Here is a 23,206-nt window from a genome sequence, read left to right on the forward strand (position 1 = left end):
TATTTTCTATTATTTTCTTTTTTTACATTTTTTCCATTTTGATTTTTGCCCATGTTTTTATTTTATATTTTCCATTGTTTTCTTTTTCCTATTTACCATTTTTTCCATTCTATCGATTTTCCAATTGTTAACAACTTTCATTTTCTACACTTTCCACTTTTTTCATTTTCACTTTTTTCTTTTTTACATTTACCATTTTTCCCATTTGGTCCATTTTCCATTTATTTCATTTTCGTTTTTTTATTCCGTTTTAAATTTTTTCAGTTTCCATTTTTTCCATTTCACATTTTTTCTATTTTCAATTTTCCTTTTATCCATTATATCCATTTATTCTTCAGTTTACCATTTTCCATTTCTATCTTTAAATTTTCCGCTTTTTCGTTTTCCATATTTCTTTTTTCTGTGTTCCATTTTTTCTATTTTCCATCCTATTCATTTTCCATCTTTTCATTTTTTCCAATATTCATATTTTTCATTTTCTTTATTTCATTTTTCATTTTTTCTATTTACCGTTTTTTCTATGTTCATTTTTTTCTATGTTCATTTTTCATTTTCTATTTTCTTTTTTTCATTTTCCTCTTCATTTTTGTTTTCGATATACCATTTCCTTTCCCCTGTCTCTGTCTCATGTCTGTAATTTTTCATCTTCTACTTTTCCATTTTCTTCTTTTTTATTTTCCATTTCAGACGGCGCTGGCGATTGAGAGGTAAGCGTGATCGACACTCATTCCAGTTGGTTTAATCGCAACCGAGGTCGTTGAAATTTTTCTGAGGTGAAAAAATCTGTGGTCACAACTTCCTTCGGAAGATAAGTAAAGCCGATGGTCTTCGGTCCATGAGCTGATGGATCGATATCTAGTCCAGATAGTGGAGTCACCTCTCTGGCGTCGGTACTGAAGAAGTAGAATTCAACTTCCATACTAATAAATATCCTGCTCCCGTGATACTTGTGGAGTGCGCAGTAGTATATACGGCCTCTAGCAAAAGCAAGTAGCGGACTAACATTCCTTCCGCGATCTACGTGCGCCCGGCGCCCGTATTGATCAATAAACACTTAAGGATTACCAGGAAAGATCTTTCGCTACTCCCAAGCATAATTATCTACTGATTCTCTGTGCAACCTCAGCTAGTCAAGATCGACAATGGAGTGGTAGCCAGGGGTGGTCGCAGAAGCTCAAGCTCATCTTTATTATTTTCCATTTCCCTTTTCCATTGTTTTTCTGTCCCTTTTCCCATTATCCATTCTTTCCATTTTCTATTTCCTATTTTCTAGGTCCTAGTTTCGAGTGTCTTTTTATATTTTCATTTTTTTATTTTCCTTTCTATTTAATACCTTCCATGTTCGAGTTACTATCTGTTGTTTGCAATTTAATGTTTTTTATCTTATATTTTCTATTTTCCGTTAACTGTTCTCTGTTTTATGTTCTGCTTCCTTTCTTTGTATCATCTGCTTTCTTTTCTCTGTTTTTTTTTCCTTTTATATTTCTGTTTGTTTTCCTGTTCCATATTTTCTGTTATCTATTTTACCTTTCTTGTTTATTTCTTGGTTTCTATTTTTTATTTACTATTGGAATGTTTTAATTTACCATCGTCTATTTTTTGACTATTTTTAGTTTTTATGTTTATTATTTCTCTGTTTTATATTTCCTGTTTTCTGCATCTAAGTTTATTTTTTATGGTGTTTACTATTTTATTGCTAACAATGCTCGTATCTACTTCCAATTAGCTGTCTTCAGATTACTATATTTTGCTGCGTCTTCTATTCTGTTTTATGAATCTACTTTATATTTTGTGTATTATAGGCTATTTTTTGGTTGTCTCTTTTCTGTTTCACTGGTTTTCTGTATAATGTTATTTTATATCCGTTCATTTCGTTTTTCTATTTTGCATATTACCTTATTATTTAATCCCCTTAGTCTTCTATACTATTTCCATTTTTTTCTGTATTGTGCTTTTTGATTTATTTTGGGACTTCGCATTATCTTGTCTTTTATTGTTTTTGCCAGCCTCTGTTACCTGTTTGTTTTTTTTCTGGTTTATAACATTTTCTTGTTTTTTTTCTGGTTTATAATCTGTCTTGGTCCTTTTATATTTAGTTTTCTAACATTCGCATTACCATAGATGCGTCATCTTTTTTTCTTATTTTTATTCCACTTGCTTGTATCATTGCTCTTCTCCGGTAGTTTCTAGCAATTAAAATAATCCATCGGATTTTGGAGATGGACAGTCTTTCTCCAGAGGGATTCAGTGTCTTTAACAACTCATACACTAGAGATAAACGTCTGTTCTCGGTGGTTTTATTCTTTATTTTTCCTTATAGTTCCAGAAAACTGTTTTGAAGGCAAGCGGTTTGTTTCTCTAGGATTATTTGCTATTTGAAATATGCTTTATTGAACCTTAAGAAATCCTTTCCTGAGATTATAGGAATAATCTAATCTGCCAAAATTGAAGAAAAGCTTATTCTGAGATTCCGATCAATAGTAATCAGAAATTAAGCTGTCCTAATTCACAACAGAGGGAACTCTTCTAGAAAAAGTCTAAAACTCTCCTTTAGGTATACCGTGAACAAATAATTGATTGCTTAGTTATTTCGTGTACGTAAAACATAAAATTGAATTCGATTCTAATAGAATTCGTGTTCCTTTTTCGCTATTCCACCTATGTAGGTATAATTTGCAGTACACGTTTTGCTTTCTGCTGATTTTGCTTTGGTTCGAGCGTAACATCAAAAGTATTCACTGCTTAACGGATTATTGTGTCAGCGTTGCCAGATTAACAGATGTGTCTATAATATCACAGATTTATTTAACAATTTTTCACCGATTTTTGGCAATTTAATGAACATTTTACACATTTTTGAAGATATTCCACTTTATCACAGATTTTTTTTGGAAATTTCACACAGATTGATATAGATTTTTATTATTTTTTTACGGCATCACAGATGGCAAAAAGATTTTTTGACGTAGGACTACGTCTTTGTTTTCGATATAGGGGTGCACGTTGCAAATTCTACAAAAATGGTATGTAACGAAAAGTGGTCCAATTTTAAACGCATATAATTCAGCCATCTCACGATAAATTTTCAAATTTTTTGCGCATATCGCCCCGAAATACTTCTAAGAATAGATTCCAATAGATAAACCCAAAGATTTTTGATATCATGGCATTAAAAATTTAAATAATGAACAACCTAGTCAAAATATCGCGCATTTGCACACAGAAGGTAGCGCTTCCCTAGTCCAGCACGACAGATTTGTGTACCTAGCGCGGTACGCTTCTATGAATGACGTCATCATCGACTATTTAAACGGACGGATTTCGCCTAGCCAGCTCAGTTGGCTGTTGAACAGCTGGCGAAGCAGATCACTGCGCTGTGTGTTTTCACAGCCAGTGTAGCTGAGTTAGAAGTCCGTTACACTGCCTGTGGAGGTACGCTACCCAGTTTGTACATGTAAGCTCCATTTGCAAACACGGTTAACATAGTGTCGTGGTATTAGTTGTCTCTTTCGCTCTACCCATCATCATCAGCGTTCATTCATTTTGTGCGCTTGGGTTTAATGTTTGAGGCGAATGTGTAGGTAGGTAGATCTAATTTCTTACTAAATTGCACAACGAAAGTTTATTATTTACGTTCGATCAATTCATTGATTCATTTCCCCATCACGTGATTCATTTCCACTCAGCTTATAGTATTTTGATTCTACTAATAGGTACATACTACAAAGCCTATTTATGAATGAATACACTATCTTGAAAAAACCGTTGCAAAAACGCATCTTGTCCATATATAAAATTATTTTCAATTCTTGTATATTTATAGTTTCGATATATGATTAAGACCACTTCAGTCGCTATATTTGAATGCGTACTTTAGGAAAGTTACAATAATGGCTAAATATAACTAGAATGCTTGGTCTATACATGAAATGTGATTATATTGTCTAAAATTTGATTTTTCTTCACTAACCCGGGTATTTTACCACACACAATCGAAAAGTTTTTACAAGCTAATCTTATGCTGTAAAGATTTAGTTCCAGATATTAGTTGGTCACAGTTTTCTGTCTTCTTTCTTCAGATCTTCTTAAATAAGTTTAATTGGATTCGATAACCTACTACAAATGAAATGACCTGATAACCAAGAAGGTTTGGTTCAATATATAACATTCGATGTTGATTGGTTGTGACTAAACCATACGTAAGAAATATGTTTTATTTATTATTACTATAAATGTACTAAGAAAATAAATATTTTACATTAACCCATTATATCCTAGCGTATGAAATTTCATACGCAGAAATATCCATCGTTTAACGAGTATTTACTGTAGAATTTTGGCATCTAACTGCTTTATTATTGCACTAACGGGATCTTTACACCTCATATTTCATTGTTAAAAAAGACTGCTGCCATTTTTTGTAATTTTATTTACATTTTTGAACCGTCCATAGTAGGGGCAAATGGCGGCTGAAAAGTAAGCAATACATTTAGTTAGATTTTATTGTTGGAATTCGATCTAATAACTCCATTATGTGACAAAACGTTCCCACAGTTATAAAAGAAGTGTTGTCTATCAGAAAATCCGAAGAAATATGTGAAACAACTTAAAATTTGTTTTTATTTAATCGTGCGAAATTTTTTGCACGAGATATTTTTATTCTCAAAACCATTTTAAGCGGCGATTTTATTTTTCCCATAATCTTTGATACATTTTTTGATGGAATTGGAGATATCACTGCATTTGGCTCACTTTTTGAAACCCCTGGGATATAATGGGTTAAGTAGTATAGTCCTACGTCTACAGCTCGTGCAACCCCATAGGGCTGCCCCTTGTAGTTTTTGACTGAAAAACAGATTTCAATGTGGTATCCCTACATTGTGTAGAAATATCACGTAATTCCAGAATAACTGTCAAATGACGAAATTTTACATTACATTTGCTCCTTCTGCTGCAGCACCAGCTCCTTAATGATAATATTCTGACTCAAACACGAATTCGGATCACAGATCTCCCTGGCCAACTGATCCCGTATCCTCAATTTCTTCGTGACACTCAACCCGGTGTAAACTTTAGCCATCGTTGCTTCATTCGCGATTATTAAAACTCACGGTCAAACTGTGGTCTACAAAACCGTGTTGGAACTGTGCGCCGTGATCGTTAATGCTAATTTAATAATGCCGGTAAAAACTTTTGCGAACACGTCAAAGAAAGTATATTGTAACCCCGCTGTCGATGCGGTCTTAGTCGCGTTCCGAAAGCTACTGAACGGCATGGGAAAGGAACCAATTTTGTTCATATTAAACGATAGGCTTTCTCCATCCCATCCTTGTAAATAATATTCCTACTTGACTAGTTCCGATCCGATTCCTCCGTTGGGGGAAATTTTGTTACAACAAATACACATGTGGCCGTAGGAATGACATGCCGACTGGGACAGCAGGTCATCTACTCGTACCGGTTTCCAAGGAACATTGTTGTTTATTGTAAAGGAGCAGTGGGAGACGAAATTATGTATAAATCAATGTAATAATAAAAAAAAAGCTATGCTGTTGTCTTACACCGGGTTCGATGTGTGGTGTGGTTTTATGATTGTCACATCAAGTATGGAGGGATGTTCAAAAAATTTCTAGAGCCCTGGACCTACTCAAAGCATCTAAAACGAACATGCCATAGCATTGCATGTTCATGAAATTTACGAGAAATTATCATCAGATGTTTTTTTTTTTGACAGGTAGTTTTTGTAGAACTATACAACTCTTTAGTGGAGAAATATTTCGGTAAAAACATTTTTTTCTACACTAAGGATAAAATTGTTTAAAACTACCTTTGCGCGTGAAGAGCACAAACTCTATAACTAAATTAGTTATGAACTTTGCGTGCCGACTTTGTCTCATCAGAATCCGACACTAACTTAATGACAGAACTTTGCTAGCGCCGGATTGAATGTTTTTTTCTTTAAAATGTTTAAAACTATATCGAACGAACATCCCTAGCCTAAAAAAAATCGTGCTCCTAAAACATCCTCCTCCCCCAATTTTCCATCCATAGACAACTGCCAGTAGAAGACAGCAACCCCGATGCAAAGAAACATGCATGCAAAAGTCATCGTCCTATTTCGTTTATTCGATTAGCTGTTTGGTTCTTGAACTATTTTTTGTGTTGATTTCTTTTTTTGGCAGAAGGGTACGAAAAACGAAAACATATTGTCTGGTTGGAATCCGGTTTGATTCAATTTCAATGGTACATCAATACATATGTCCATTGCCGTGAAAAAGCTAGGAGAAAGAAATTAGTGAAAGCTTAGGGGATACTGGGGACTCTTTAGTCACTTATTCAATGGAGTATAAATTTAAATAATTTTGATAAAGTCACTGCGATTAAAGTGCGGGAATAACGTAGTTAGTAAATCGATTGTCTTGTACACAGTTCATCTGGGTTCGATTCCCAACCCCGCACATAGAGTTAAAGTTTTTTTGCAAAGAGATTTTTCTAACTCGAAATAAGGCGAATGACCCTAAGGTTAAAACAACTATAAATAAAAAAATCACTGCGCTTAAAATCTTAGTTCAGACTGCCTATATAATAAGATCTACGCTGCTCATCAATATTAATTGTTTACAAAATCGATCAAAATCCACAGTGAGACGGAAAGATAGATTCGAGCACCAAAATATATAATCGCTTTATGACCAAGACCTTACATTGAAGCGTTCTACTTCCTAGGCGCAACATTCCACCATAGTAACGAAACCGGGTAGATTACATGCTGCATACAGCGAGTTATATGTACAATACATCAATTGGATGGAAAGTAATGCGGCAACCTTTCTTTCGGTTCAATAATGGGGTATGGGTGGGTGGTCTGCGATCATGGGAAAAGAACGGTGTGCAGTATAGTCGCATTGTTGGTTGAATGAATGACGTTAGGCAGTCAATGAAAAATAACTGTTTTGCTATGATAGTATAAGAGCTTCCGCCTTATGATTTAACGAAGTAGAAAGAATTAATTGGTTATTTCCGCAATTAGAGGTAAATGAAAACACTTGATCACTTTATTTCCGACCTGAAAAAGAAAACGAATGTAAGCACCGAAAGAATGTTTGGAGCGTCTTTTAATGGAACACTTCAGATTATCCGCGCGCTGTTTCTACGCGGTAATAGATCTCCCCACATTTTTCACACAAGTGAACTCTCCCCACATTTTTCACACTTTTCAGCATTACCAATGCAAGTGTCAACCTAATAATTCTTTATGTACTTGCCATACCGGGCCTTAAAGCTACAATGGCCCATTTTTTTGCATTTAGTGCAATGCGTGATGCGCTGCACATATAGCTGAACAGACAGGCGAACCTTATCGAACGAGAAGTAATTAAGCAAAGCAGTCCCACCAAAGGCCCACCTGATACCAACATATAATGTAAACCCCCTTCGTTGAGATTGCCATTCAAAAAATTCGCTCACTGAATCAAGGGGTCTTTGAAACACCCAATCCCGACCTTCAGTAGATGAAAAACGCATGAAAAAAATCGAATGAGTGACCACACCGTTGATTTCAACTTTATGAGTGGGAATGTAGACGCGGTAGTCCTTCATAGAATACTTGTCACCAGTAATGTTATTTCCCTGCTTTACAGAGGATATTTCAATTCTGAGCTCATCTGGGAAACTTTCAAGATATCCGTCATGGTTGAATATATCTGCGTTCTTTAGAAATCTTTCGAATACGTAGGGGATTATCTTTAAGTTCAATATGTATGGGGGGTCATTCCAAATGGGTTTTAACCAACACTGCCAGGTCAACTCAACAAATCATCTTATGAGATTAGTTATAAATGAGGGAAGAGCTAGCTGCATTGCAACGATACTTTTCCTAGTCCTCCTAATTCACAAACGAATTTTGTCCTATCGAAGAGTGCGCGGAGTTTTTTATCTGATTTATAAACATTTTTTTGATGTCTTGATTCATTTTTTTACCGGCGATGGACAAAAGTCCAACAACGAAAAAATAATTGCATTCTGGAATATCCCAATCTCCCAAATTTTGACTGTTCTAATCTTCCAATCGTTCTATTTTTCAAACTTTATTTCTATCAATCTCTGAATGTTCTATTCTTTGAATCTGTGAATCTTAGAAATTTTGTTCAATCTTTCAATCATTGCATCTTTGATTCTGTGAATCTTTCAATTTTCCAAAACTTCCAATATTTCAATCTATCAAACTTAGAAACCTTTGAATCAAACCTTTGAATTTTTAAGTATGCTAATCATTGACTCTTTTATTCTTTACATCTGTGAATCATTGAGTTTTAGAATCTGTAAATCTTTGAATCTATAAATCTTTGAATCTTCCATTCTTTCAATGTTCCATTCTTCTAATATTTCTATCTTCCAATATATCAATCTTCGAATCTTAGTATTTTGTGTTTATCATTTTTTAATTTGTGAATTCTTCTAATATGTGAAACTTTTGATCATTCAATCGTCCAATCCATCAATCTTTTCAACTCCAATATTTCATTCTTTCAATCCATCAATCTTCGTATGTTCGTTTCCGAGTTTTTCAATATTCGAATCTTTTATTCTTCGAATCTGTGAATTCTTTAATCTTTGAAGTGTTTAATCTTTCAATCTGTGAATTTTTTAGCCTTTCTGTTTCGAATCTTGGAATCTGTAAATCTTTGAATCTGTTTATCTTTGAATCTTCGATTCTTTCGATCTTCCAATCTTCGACTATTTCCATCTTCCAATATTTCAACTTGTGCATCTTTTAATCTTCGAATCTTAATAGTTTGGAGTCTTTGATTTTCGAATTTGTGAATCCTTGAATCTTTGTGTCCTCGAAACTAAGAATCTTTGAGCCTTGATAAAGGTGGAATAAATCCATTGAAATGTTGGAAATAAAAGCAATATTCTTGTTTTCGCTGTCTAATTTGTGACTGATTAGCCAAAAAACTCCTCATAATTTGAACCTTTAGGTAATTGAATCTTTCAATTGTCCAATCTATCAATCAAAACTGCCGATATTACATTCTTTCAATCCTTCATTCATCGAGCCATTAAATCTTTGAATCTGATAATCCTTGAATCTTTGGAATGCTGAATTTTTGAAACTGTAAATCTTTGAATCATTGAATCTTCTGATATTTCAATTTTCCAATTTTTTCGCCATCCCATATTTCAATTTTTCATCAATTTAATTTTCAATCTTTCAATCTTCGAATCTTTGAAATTTTGAGTAATTCATTCTTTGAATATTTGTATTTGTCAATCTTTAAATTTTTGAAACTTCGAATCTTTGGATCATTAAATCTTCCAATCTTTCAATTGTCCAATCTATCAAGCTTTTCATCTTCCAATATTTCATTCTTTCAATGTAAATCGTTGAATATTTGGAATGTGGAACCTTTGAATTTTTGAATTTGTGAATCTTACAATCTTTCCAATTGTGTAAATCTTTCAATTTTCTAATTTTTCCACCTTCCCATATTTCAATCTTCGAATCTTTGAATTTGTGAATCCTTGTGTGTTTGGTATACTGAATCTTTGAATTTTTGAATCCGCATGTTTTTGAATCTTTGGATCCTCGAATCTTCCAATCTTTCTATTTTCCAATCTTTCCATCCTCCCATATTTCAACCTTTTAATCTTCGAATCTTTCGCTCTGTGAATCTTTCTATCGTCAAAATTTTGAGCCGTTCATTCTTCAAATCTTAGAATCTTTGAATTGGCGAATCGTTGCAATTTTGAAGGTTTAAGCTTCCAATCTTTTTTTGTGAATCTGAGTCTTCGAATCTTTGAACTTTTCAGTATTTAATGTTTCGAATCTATGAATTTATGACCACTCGAATTTCTGAATCTTTGGTTCATTGAATCTTCCAATGTTTCAGTCGTCCAATCGGTCAATCTTTCCATTATTCAGTATGTTATTCCTTCAATCTTTTGATTTTCTTCTTCTTCAATCTTAATCTTTGATTTTTAAGTCTTACAATCTTCGAATCTTTTATTCTTCGAATCCGTGAATCCTTGAATGTTTGAAATGTTGCATTTTTACATTTCTTATAAAAGAAATGTATAGAATTCGCTCAAACTTTCAAGATTTTTTCCGAGGCCCGGAGGGCCGAGTCTTATATACCAATCGACTCAGCTCGACGATTTGGGACAATGTCTGTGTGTGTGTGTGTCTGTGTGTATGTGTATGTAACGGACAAATTCTCATTCGTGTTTCTCAGCAATGGCTGAACCGATCTTAACCAGACCAATTTTAAATGAAAGAACTAAAAAACAGTATGAACGCTATTAATTTGTTTTTGATTCTGATGTTTAGTTTCCAAGATATGAATGTTTGAATGCGTAAAAATGGCGTTTTTTGCAGTTTTTTTGAATTATCTCCCGAAATTGACAATATAGATTAACAATTCATATGCTTTTAGACAGCTTTAACGAATACCTTTCGAACAAGCTATAGATTGTTGAAATCGGACTATTATCAAAAGAGATATTTAACATTAAATGCGGACGAAAGATTTTTATCATTTCCCATTGTCAGAAATATGACCAAAAACATGTAATCTATTATTAACGCCAAAACGGCTTATTTTAGATCAATAGTATCTTCGGAGAATTTAATGAAGGTAATATGCCCTTTCTTTTGGTATTGTGGTTTTGCTAATTAATCCCCCTATGAGTGAGATATTTTCACAAATTTTCTTGGAAGTGATTATATCAAAATGATGTCTTCAGCAAATTTGTAGCTCTTACTTTTGCGAATAACTTTACTGAAGACTTCAAATATCTATTTTGAATACTTTAAAAGTTATGGCTTGTTGTTTGTGGATTACTCTTTGTCGCCTATTTATTGTTCAATATAGTAATAATCCATTGAAATAAGACAAACATTATTATTTTTCTATCTACAACCGCTAGAAATAATCACCGAACACTTCCAAGTTGTCTGGAAGGAACTTGATAACTTATCAGTACAAAAATGTTCATTTGTGCGAACCTTCTGACTGCATTTTTTCTAACTTATAACCATCGGATCGATCTGAAACATATCGGAAAATGAAAAGCGAAATAAATAACTCCAAGCAACGGCGTAGCCAAGAGAAGGTTTTGGGGTTTAACACCATACAACCACCACCCCCCCACCAGACCCAAAAAAATATTGGATTGAAGTTGAAAATTTATTGATGCAGACTGATTTAATTCAATATTACAATAACAATTATTTGATCCGTACATTGATAACCTGTTGTTGTAAACATCATGAGGACTTTTGATAAATTGTCGGAATGGGGTCCTGATATGTAACTGATCTATTGGTCTTGATTTCACAGTTGTCTAATTGCATCAATATCAAATTCCTGCCTGGAAACATTCCAATAGAAAATTCCAGAGTTCTGTAATCAATCATAATCCTCAGATTTATTTTCAAATTGAGCTCGTTTTTGTAGAAATGTACTGTAATAAGGGTCTTTAGTTAATAGGAAGCGAAGTTAAAATTGATTTAATGTCTATGAAACATAGAACTGCTCACCAAAAAAATGCATAACTTTCAACATTTGCTAAACATGTTTTTGCTTTTCTCATTCACTCTAAAATTCGTCAGTCTAATCCCGACCCGGAGGGCCGAGTGTCATACTCCAATCGACTGAGTTCGTCGAGATCGGAAAATGTCTGTGTGTATGTATGTGTGTGTATGTGTATATGTGGAAAAAAATGTAACCTTTGTTAATCAGAGATGGCTGGATCGATTTGCACAAATGAAATGAAAAATTTCAAAATCAAATTTGTATTTTTGATGCCAAATGACTTTAAAATGCATGAAACATTGAGATGTTTGACAAAAATTGACTTTTTTGGACTTTGGTACATTTTTGCCTTTCTAATATACAAAGGTTATGCAATCACTCTAAAAATCGTCAATCATACCGGCCCGGAGGAAGTATGCAGTGAGGGGTTGCTACTTTAAAATTAAAACTAGTTTAAAATTTCTTAACAAGTTGAAAATGTTCGGCAGGGCCTGGACCTCCCGGATCTTTCTCCATGATCCGCCGCTGGTTTCAAGCGATGTTTCAGTATCACATAGTATCACATAGTATCTCAAGATCGTGGCTGTCGATCCATTGTATGTATGTGCAAATCGTACTAAACATGTAATATTCATTTCCACCATTGTATTGAACATAACCAGCCATGGAATCGTAGTCTGGACAAATGAGACAAGCACAATTGCACCACTAGGTGGATTAAAACAGGTTTTTATTTTGGGAATGCGTCGAGTTGAGACGAAAACGTAATATGATTAATAACGAGGATAACACTTTTCGAATGTAGAGAGAAATTTATGAAAAACGACGATTTCCATTCGACGCTAGCAGGTTCTGATCGATTTTGATGAGCATTTGATTTTTGTTGTATGACCAATTATATGTATAGGTCAAATGTTTAAAAACAGTAATTTATGGTCAAGATAGCATCATTTTGAAACCGCCAATTTCGGAGGTTTAGTATCTTCAATGAGTTTTACAAACGTTAAACAGCGCATCATTTGATAAAATAATTTTGACGGTATATCGTCCAACAAGTATTTATGGTGAATTTTCTCAAGTTAATATTCATGATTATAATAAAGTCTCAACAAATTCGCTAAAGACAACACGAACTCTGTTACTATTTTCTGAAAAATTATTTATGCATAATTTTAAAACTTCAAAAATTACGGTTTCGGAATTATGCCGTTTGGACAGTATGATCGATTTTCACCAAACCGAATTTCTGGCAAGCAAGTAGAAACAAAGTCGTTCTACACTCGTTCACAAGAAACTTCTTCGAATGCTGAATATCTATTATAATACATTGAAACCCCGATTTTATCAGCCAAATATGAACATATGTTTGATGGGCTCTAGCAGACGAACAAGACTGAATTCGAGTAAATCCTTTCTTGCGCATGTTTTCCTTATCATGAAGATGGAAATATGTAAAAATAAAAAGTTCATCATAATCAGAAATAGTTATCAGACTACATCAAGGGACGGGAAGAATATTTTAACAGCTTCAGTTTATTAAAAAGAAAAAAAAAATTGCCCGATTTAGTCAATGTCCCCATTATGTCCGCCTAAAATACACCATGAGATAGATAAAAATGGGTCTTTATTGTATGTATTATTCTTTATTGTATGTATTATTTCACATTAATAGGTACATTTCATTTTTGGGGATTTTTTTATTGCATCGAACTACAACAATTTTTAGGTAGCTTTCAAGGGGTTATTAGTTACTTCTTCCAAAATTTGACGAACTTATTCCAATTCGTATACCATTTAATTGGTATACTTAAGGGTTTATATGTTGCAGATAGAGAAAATACTGAAACTTTCAGCTTTTTTCCTACACAATATTACGTAAGCTTATTAAACAATTTTTCCTAATAAGTTTGTGAAAATTAAAAACTATTTGAATTTTTTTAATAGTTTAATTTATTATTTAACCGTGATTTTTTAATAAATAATGACCATCGCTTCACAACGTAGTCTATTTTTCATGGCTTGCGGTGAGCACGATCTCTCGAATTGCTGAACTGAAAATTATGGAAGAGAAATTAATTTTTAGTATTCTTTACAGATTTAACTCGCCGCACAGATAGCTCTGATTTAGACCCGCTGGTGCCCTAAGACGATTTCGCTAGGTTTTCAGAGCACTGTGCACCCAGTGCATTAACGCAAGTGACGGAAGGTTATCGAAAAGTTTCGTGAAAATGAAAATTCCAGTAATGATGATGATTTTCCCAAACGGTTCGTTTTCGAGAGGTTTTTATTTGTTCTTTGGCATTAGGATTAGCGATAATAATTCAAATCAAGGATACTACTGGGAAGTCACCTTTAGAAAAAGTCGAAGTCGAAGTAAAATTTGGAACTATGCACGCATGCACTTCAGAGATAGCGTGATATCAGGAGCTGCGATTTCATTCCAACGCTTTTTTGTGAAAAGGGCGATACTTACAAATATAAACATAAGGCTTTTTTTCATACATGCGAATGAGGGCTTTGAAACGCAACAAATTAACCTAAAAATTTGGATTCTACGATTTTGCTTTCTTAAACTACAGCAAAAAATACAACGGGCGAAACTGTATTTTTGTTTGTTTATTTAAAGTTTTGCCCTCCACGCTCCATGCAAACAATCAGGGCGATACTTTTTTTGCTAGCAGTTTAGAGGCGAAACTGTTTTTTCGTATTTTTTAGGATTATCAAGCTGATACCAGCTGTAAATAGTAACAATGATTGCCATTGAAAAAACCCGGACGAAATCGGTGGTGTAAAACTGTAGTTATTGTAAAAAACGTAAGGGCGATACTTCAATGCTGATAGGTGGGACCGAAAAAGTAAACAATCGCCAAAGGGGCGATACTATAATTTTGTCAATTTCAATAGCAAAAACAAATTTTAATTTAATAATTTCAAATACTTTATGAAGTTTTGGGTTTCGATCACTGAATCATGCAATCTAGAATATAAAACACAATAGTTCTTAAATAGGAAATAAAACCTAGTCTGGAAATATTCACTGTTGATTTTCTTTGAATGGTGTCACTGCTAGTAGTTTTCAAGAAAAAGCGTTGATTTCTTAGTTCTCAGTCGCGTTGGAAATTTGAGTAAAGTATAAACTTCAAATCGATTCAAAAAAAAATTCGATTTTTTTGGCTCAGTACAATATATAACCCCTTTAGGAAAATTCAGTTTTCCCACCACAATTTAGATATTTTATTAACAGAGCATTAACAATAATTCGTTGGTATGTCTATTTAATGGGCCATTTTTCGCTTTCCCATTTATTTGGTTTGAGATTTCTAGCACTGATGTTGTCCTATGCTGATTTGAGCGATTCTCTGAGTCCTGCCACTATCCCATGTAGTATGTGTTATCAAAAACATCGCGAAGCATCAAGTTCTAAATGTTCTCAAACGATATAATATCCGAAGAAAGTGATAAGAGTTATAAGAAATGTCTCATCAGACTGTTAGGTGGATTAAAAGCGTTTTTAAAAACATATCAATTAAGACTGGCCTTCGGCAACCTTTTTCATGCGATTGGACTATGGTGAATATTCTTTACAGTATCGGAAGATAAAATTTGAACGGTATCTAGCACTGCGAGAGGAGCAACTTTCTTAATCAAAACATGTACTTTGAGTTTCTTGACGTCAACAATTTTGAGGAAAATTGGTTTTCGTTGCCTACATGTGCTAGGCTAAAGTTGGGCACGAAAGGATTAACTGGTTAAAGTTAGATGTTGCGTATCGAACTGATCTCATCAATAACTGGCACTGTCTTGTTTGACGGATGGACAGTCAAACCGGTGTCATATTTTAGTTGCCAAGACGACAGAGCCGGTTATTGATAAAAGGAATACGAAACGTAAAATTCAACTTTTTTTTTATTTAAATCAGGTATTGGACGACTCGCCACTAATTTGGTGAAATCTAAATTTTTCCTTTAGGGAGAATCTTTGCATAGTGGCAGGCGTTTAGGTTCGCAGGCCAAAAACCAACTCTCTCACTAGCGAACTAGAACTTCTGTGCTTGCTTCCCGAGATATAGTTTCTGACAAGCCAGTAGATTTGGGCGTCCACACAAGATGTGTAGCTTTTTTGGATTTAGTGCTTGGTTGCCAAGACAGCGCCAGTTACTGAAGAGATCCATTCGAAACGCAAAAAAAATTCGATTTATTTTCATACTAATAATTTGAAGCTTCTGAAATATTCTTCTTTAGTCCCCAGACATAACTTCATAAACCATTTGTATTATTTAGTATAAATTTATATTACGAGGGTCTTCCAGCGCAAAGTTTAAAAAAATGATTTTTTTATGTTTACATATTTCGTACCTTTAAGATAAGAAAAATATGCTCTAGAAAGAATTACTCCAATGTGACTTGGTTCTTCTGCTAAAGCCCATCAAACGGTTATTCATATGAGGTTGACTAAATCGGATCAAAAAGCTGACAAAATCGGGAGTAGATAAAATCGGGGGCTGATAAAATGGAGTCTTCACTGTATAATCGATACATTATCGTACCAGCATATAACATCAAGATAAGTATGTATCATATCTTTTACGGTGCTTGATAGGTTTTCTTGAACTTGATAGATAATCCAAAAAAAAGATATCTGGCGTTATGGTCTAGTCTTTTCCAAATTTTCAACGATACAAGCGATAGTGAGCTTACACTTCCCATATCCCTACGTAACCAAACCAAACAAATAAAATATCCAATAACAATCAAGCCACAAAATAGACAACAAACGTGTTGAATTTCACTCTTTTTCCGGCACAACGAATGCATTGTCGCGTGTCCTCTATCGTTTGACCTAGTTCTGCCGTGAGCCTAACCTGGGGATATGGCAGACTTGCATAGCTTTGCATGCATACTCCAGAAACCGTAAAATGGAGTTTCAATGTTAAGTTATTGTTAGAAAAGCTAACTTTGAACTACACCGAACTAGCTACAGCAACATAATATGCGCGTGTACATATAAACATTAACTGAAATTCATCTGTGGATATAGTTGCTGGAAAAGTGTTTCCGTTGCTAGACTGCATAATATTGTTACATGATACACCAAAATCATACAACCGACAATCCACAGTTTAACGTTTCGCCAATTAACCCGGTGAACCAAAAACACTTCACTTCACAGTATGTACATACAGTTGGCGTGTACTCCGGTTAGTTCAGCCAAAACCACCCACCGACACTGCATAAATAGTGGAGTAACCCAGAGTGGAGGTGAAATGTAAATATTTATGTGGAGCACCGTGTTGAGGTTAATGACACCAATAAGAACAAGAGCACGTTTCGCCCATCCACCACCCACCACCTAGTGGGCAGTTTTAGGATTTCTACATGGGAGGTGTTGTTGAAGATCCTCTCAGTCACTAGAAGTTGAATAACTGTATTTTATTTTTGTCCCACCTAGTGGATACGTGTAATATATTTTTTATGTTTTACTCTAGCCTAGAAAAACTTAGTCTAGAAAAGAGATCCGTCATAAAATAACAAAAAAATGATTTGGTTTCAGTTCCATTTTAACGGCTCTCAACGCGATAGAATGACCTTCCGTACAAATCCACAATAAGCCAATGATGGATTCGCAGTGGAAAAATTCTCGAAACAATACATAATGAAATATCGAACTTGGTTCAAATTCTAGGTGCAACCTTGTGCACGTTGATTCACTACTACCATCAAAGCTAGACGCGTGCAGCTAATCATTATCGACTCCCATCGTCGAAGGACTTGATGGCAGAGTCGAAAAATGTTTTTTTCGTTTACCAAAATCTGACGAAAATGACGAGCGAGCGATGCTACTTTCTAAACCACTAGAACATTACGAAACCGAAAATGAGACAACGGCCTACGACAAAGCATGCGGGTAAATTCAATTTCATTATTTCCTCCACACATTCGTTTTCGCTTCGAAATTGAGAACGACATTAGTCTCTACGATATTGCACATAGCGCTGGCCAAACGAAAAGAAACTAGTAACGATATTTATTTGTCGTTGTTCGATTTGGGAGAATTACAAGCTATCGATTGTATTGGACGACCGAAGCACTATTGGTGTGCATATTTCCTGTATTTGCGGCGTTCTAGTTGCATTTTATGATGCACATTGCTATAATTTCATTTAATGAAAATTAAAATCAAAATCAAAATTACTGATTTGAAATTAAAACGAGATTGAATTTTCGTATTGTCATAGGAAAACGAAAGTCACTACTTCTGCTACTCGCTTCCATAGAATCGAAAGAAGAAGGGGCGTTGTTTTTATTGTTTTGCTTTGTGTGAATTTAGTAACGAAGGAGGCAGCGAAAAGACGAAGGTGAACTCAGTGAATTTCATCGTTCATTGAATGGGTATGAGAATTTTAGGCCCTGCTTGATGGCATGCTGATGACGATGCAAATTCTAATTGCGTGAAAATGAACGAAAATGATTAGAATATTCGACATGCCATATGTACGTGTTTGAATTGCTCGTGCCGTGAATAGATGAGAGGCTGAGAGTAAGAGTGGGTTAAAATTTTGTTCAGAGCAAAAGTGGGTTAAAATATTCTGTTAGATCAGAAATGGTATAGTCATGACACCTCAGGCAAAAGTGGATCAAATATTAATTCGCGCAAAAATGGTTCGACAAAATTTTCAGGGCAAGACTGGTATAGATTATTAACCCATTTTTGCGCTAAGAAAAGAATCAGAATTTTCTTATTCGGACTTGTGGGAAATGAAATTTTTTTTAAATTTTTCGATGCCTTAAAAATCGTGTAATATGGGATCCGTATAGGTCAATAGGCATCGGAAATTGACGATTGCCGCCATTTTGAAATCCAAGATGGCGACTTCCGGTTCCCACAAAGTAGTGAGAACCACCATCAATATGGGTGTCATTTGAAAGGGGATGGTGAGCAGACATCGAAAATTGACCTTCACCGCCATTTTGAAATCCAAGATGGCGACTTCCTGTTACCATAAAATAGGGAGAACCACCATCAATATGGGTGTCATTTGAAAGAGGATGATCAGCAAACACCGAAAATTGACCATTTCCGCCATTTTGAAATCCAAGATGGCGACTTCCGTTACCACAAAATAGTGAGAACCACCATCAATATGGGTGTCATTTGAAAGAGGATGGTGAGCAGACACCGAAAATTGACCACCACCGCCATTTTGAAATCCAAGATGGCGACTTCCGGTTACCACAAAATAGTGAGAACCACCATCAATATGGGTGTCATTTGAAAGGGGATGGTGAGCAGACATCGAAAATTGACCACCACCGCCATTTTGAAATCCAAGATGGCGACTTCCGGTTACCACAAAATAGTGAGAACCACCATCAATATGGGTGTCATTTGAAAGAGGATGATCAGCACACACCGAAAATTGACCATTACCGCCATTTTGAATTCCAAGATGGCGACTTCCGGTTACCACAAAATAGTGAGAACCACCATCAATATGGGTGTCATTTGAAAGGGAATGGTGAGCAGACATCGAAAATTGACTTTCACCGCCATTTTGAAATCCAAGATGGCGACTTCCGGTTACCACAAAATAGTGAGAACCACCATCAATATGGGTGTCATTTGAAAGGGAATGGTGAGCAGACATCGAAAATTGACTTTCACCGCCATTTTGAAATCCAAGATGGCGACTTCCGGTTACCACAAAATAGTGAGAACCACCATCAATATGGGTGTCATTTGAAAGGGAATGGTGAGCAGACATCGAAAATTGACCACCACCGCCATTTTGAAATCCAAGATGGCGACTTCCGGTTACCACAAAATAGTGAGAACCACCATCAATATGGGTGTCATTTGAAAGAGGATGGTGAGCAGACAGCGAAAATTGACCTTCACCGCCATTTTGAAATCCAACATGGCGACTTCCGGTTACCACAAAATAGTGAGAACCACCATCAATATGGGTGTCATTTGAAAGAGGATGATCAGCAGAAACCGAAAATTCACCTTCACCGCCATTTTGAAATCCAAGATGGCGACTTCCGGTTACCAAAAAATAGTGAGAACCACCATCAATATGGGTGTCATTTGAAAGAAGATGATCAGCAGAAACCGAAAATTCACCTTCACCGCCATTTTGAAATCCAAGATGGCGACTTCCGGTTACCAAAAAATAATGAGAACCACCATCAATATGGGTGTCATTTGAAAGAGGATGGTGAGCAGACATCGAAAATTGACCTTCACCGCCATTTTGAATTCCAAGATGGCGACTTCCGGTTACCACAAAATAGTGAGAACCACCATCAGTATTGGTGTCATTTCATACACCTTTAAAATTTGAAGATCCAAGGAATATTAATAAACCCAAAAATGGATTGAAGTGAACCAAAAGCAATTTTATTGAAAATTAGCATTTTTTCGCTTTTTTCCTCATATAACCTATTTTAAAACCACTAAAATTAATATGGAAGTGCATATATAATATTTTTATTGATGCGAGAAACAAATCACAAAATTTTAATTTCGCGCGGGTCGATCATTCTTATCCAGGGGGTGGCATCCGTATGTTGATGTACAGACGTTGACAGTATCCAGCATATAGTGGGCCCGGTCGCTTCTAGGCTCATATCTCCCATGCTCTTGCGCTTCTAGGCTCATACCTCCCATGCTCTTACATTGGGTTGTTTTATCTTTATTGTCTTCATGCCTCATCCACGAAGCATGAAGTGTGTGGTGCTGCATCCATGATGACTCCACCACCCTTGACGTGAGAGTGTCTTGGAATGCTCGAGTCGAATAAATGGTAGTTAAACTGAATCGGATAGCGTTTCCGAGTGAACGTAACGATTGAGCATTTACTCGGATGTAAAACCATTCTGTTTAGGTCACATCACGTACTAAAGCTCTCCAGTTCACTCTGAAAAAACTCGGAATCGGTTTTATCCCGTATTTGTCGAAAAATTTTCATATCATGCGCGAAAGAAAGGCGGGGTCCTTGTAATTTAATATTGATGTCATTAAAGTAGAGGAGGAAAATTAATGGACCGAGATGGCTACCTATTGAGATGCCGGATGTAGTGAAGAATGGTGCAGAAGTCCTTAATGCTGATTTGGAATTGCCTTCCATCGAGGAACCAACGCAGAAGTTGTCCATGAATACCGAGTTTGTCCAGCTTCGCTATTGCGACATCATGGTTGATTTTGTCGAAGGCCGAACCGATCCATGTGAACAGCATCGGTTCGCAATCCGTCAGTAAATCCATCGAGTACATATGTTGTAAACGAGAGCAGGTTGGTCGTTGTCGATCATTTAGGCATAAAACCGTGTTGTTGCAATGTAATGTTTGCAGTGAAAGAAAATCGGATCTAAAACGGCTACTACTGAACACCCCCTTTCAAACGTTACCCATGTTTATGATGGTTCTCACTATTTTCTGGTAACCGGAAGTGACCATATTGGATTTCAAAATAGCCTAATTGTCGATTTCCGATGTCTACTGACCACCCCACCCATATTGATGGTGGTTCTCACTATTTTGTGGTAACCGGAAATCGCCATCTTGGATTTCAAAATGACGTAATAATCAATTCCCGATATTTACTGACACCCGCTTTCAAATTATACCCATATTGATGATGGTTCTCTCTACTTTGTGGTTACCGGAAGCCGCTATCTTGGATTTCAAAATGGCGTAACAATCGATTTCCGATGTCTACTGACCCTTTTTAAATGACACCCATATTAATGGTGGTTCTCACTATTTTGTGGTAACTGAAAGTCGCCATCTTGGATTTCAAAATTACGTAATAATCAATTTCCGATATCTACTGACACCCCTTTTCAAATGACACCCATATTGATGGTGGTTCTCACTATATTGTGGTAAGCGGAAGTCGCCATCTTGGATTTCAAAATGGCGGTAATGATCAATATTCGGTGTCTGCTAACCACCTCCTTTCAAATGACACCCATATTGATGGTGGTTCTCACTATTTTGTGATAACCGGAAGTCGCCATCTTGGATTTTAAAATGGCGGTGATGGTGAATTTTTAGTGTTTGCTGACCATCCCCTATAAAATGACACCCATATTGATGGTGGTTCTCACTATATTATGGTAACCGGAAGTCGCCATCTTGGATTTCAAAATGGCGGTAATGATCAATTTTCGGTGTCTGCTGATCATCCTCTTTCAAATGACACTCATATTGATGGTGGTTCTCACTATTTTGTGGTAACCGGAAGTCGCCATCTTGGATTTCAAAATGGCGGTGGTGGTCAATTTTCGGTGCCTGCTCATCATTCCCTTTCAAATGACACCCATATTGATGGTGGTTCTCACTATTTTGTGGTAACCGGAAGTCGCCATCTTGGATTTCAAAATGGCGGTGAAAGTCAATTTTCGATGTCTGCTCACCATTCCCTTTCAAATGACACCCATATTGATGGTGGTTCTCACTATTTTGTGGTAACCGGAAGTCGCCATCTTGGATTTCAAAATGGCGGTGAAAGTCAATTTTCGATGTCTGCTCACCATTCCCTTTCAAATGACACCCATATTGATGGTGGTTCTCACTATTTTGTGGTAACCGGAAGTCGCCATCTTGGAATTCAAAATGGCGGTAATGGTCAATTTTCGGTGTGTGCTGATCATCCTCTTTCAAATGACACCCATATTGATGGTGGTTCTCACTATTTTGTGGTAACCGGAAGTCGCCATCTTGGATTTCAAAATGGCGGTGGTGGTCAATTTTCGATGTCTGCTCACCATTCCCTTTCAAATGACACCCATATTGATGGTGGTTCTCACTATTTTGTGGTAACCGGAAGTCGCCATCTTGGATTTCAAAATGGCGGTGAAAGTCAATTTTCGATGTCTGCTCACCATTCCCTTTCAAATGACACCCATATTGATGGTGGTTCTCACTATTTTGTGGTAACCGGAAGTCGCCATCTTGGATTTCAAAATGGCGGTGAAGGTCAATTTTCGGTGTCTGCTCACCATCCCCTTTCAAATTGCACCCATATTGATGGTGGTTCTCATTATTTTGTGGTGAGCGGAAGTCGCCATCTTGGATTTCAAAATGGCGGTAATGGTCAATTTTCGGTGTCTGCTCACTATCTCCTTTCAAATGACACCCATATTGATGGTGGTTCTCGCTATTTTGTGGTAACCGGAAGTCGCCATCTTGGATTTCAAAATGGCGGTGATGGTCAATTTTCGGTGTCTGCTCACCATCTCCTTTCAAATGACACCCATATTGATGGTGGTTCTCACTATTTTGTGGTAACCGGAAGTCGCCATCTTGGATTTCAAAATGGTGGTAATGGTCAATTTTCGGTGTCTGCTCACTATCCCCTTTCAAATGACACTCATATTGATGGTGGTTCTCACTATTTTGTGGTAACCGGAAGTCGCCATCTTGGATTTCAAAATGGCGGTGATGGTCAATTTTCGGTGTCTGCTCACCATCTCCTTTCAAATGACACCCATATTGATGGTGGTTCTCACTATTTTGTGGTAACGGAAGTCGCCATCTTGGAATTCAAAATGGCGTAATTATCGATTTCCCATATCTACTAACCACCTCCTTTCAAATGATACCCATATTGATGATGGTTTTCCCTGATTGGTGATAAATCATTTTTGAAAACATTCTTAGAAT

General features: G+C 36.0%; 1 protein-coding gene across 2 annotated transcripts in view; it reads right to left on the reverse strand.

Moving 5' to 3' along the window:
• The window catches only part of LOC131676946 (tubulin polyglutamylase TTLL5), a 64,767-nt gene that overhangs the window by 8,834 nt on the left and 32,727 nt on the right, over positions 1-23,206 (reverse strand). The gene's annotated exons all lie outside the window — the stretch shown is intronic.

Source organism: Topomyia yanbarensis, chromosome 1, assembly GCF_030247195.1.
Source record: "Topomyia yanbarensis strain Yona2022 chromosome 1, ASM3024719v1, whole genome shotgun sequence".
NCBI classification, from domain to species: Eukaryota; Metazoa; Arthropoda; class Insecta; order Diptera; family Culicidae; genus Topomyia; species Topomyia yanbarensis.